Source organism: Hippocampus comes, unplaced genomic scaffold (genome assembly GCF_001891065.2).
Source record: "Hippocampus comes isolate QL1 unplaced genomic scaffold, H_comes_QL1_v1.1 scaffold71, whole genome shotgun sequence".
Lineage (NCBI taxonomy): Eukaryota > Metazoa > Chordata > Actinopteri > Syngnathiformes > Syngnathidae > Hippocampus > Hippocampus comes.
In genome coordinates, this window is record NW_017805932.1 from 960,242 (window position 1) to 960,805 (window position 564).

The window sequence follows — 564 nt, forward strand, 5'->3', positions numbered from 1 at the left end:
CCACCCTTTCAGGCCCCCCCCCCCCACAATCTTGCTGCTGTAAACTGCAAATTTCCCCAGTGTGGGACGAATAAAGGTTATCCATACCTGTCAACTTGTACGTTTTCCCCGTATTTTATACGTTTTTTTATCATTTTAAATCATGTACGGCGTATTCCAACTTTTATACGAAAAAAAAAAAACAGTTGTGAACCGATCTCACAAAGACCATTTTGGCTCAAATCCAGATCGTCTCACCTGCTGGTAGCCAACGACAATGCCGTCGTCGATCACTACTATTGTCACGGCAAACCAGCAAAAGTAATCCTCAATCGTATATTTTTTTTCATCGCTGCGTACGATCGGATTGATAAAGCATGATGTGCGCATGTGCGGTAAGCCGTTGTACGGGTTTTTGTTGCTTTGTAAGGGGAATCGTAATCATTTATAAGGGCAGCTATTAGCCGAGGTTGACAGGTATGCCGATGGGTCAATAACTGCGCGGTATACAATAGTGCAAACTACTGCCAAGGACTTGATGTCAGATTTTTTTTTTTTTTTTGCCTTTAGTATTGGTGGCTGGGA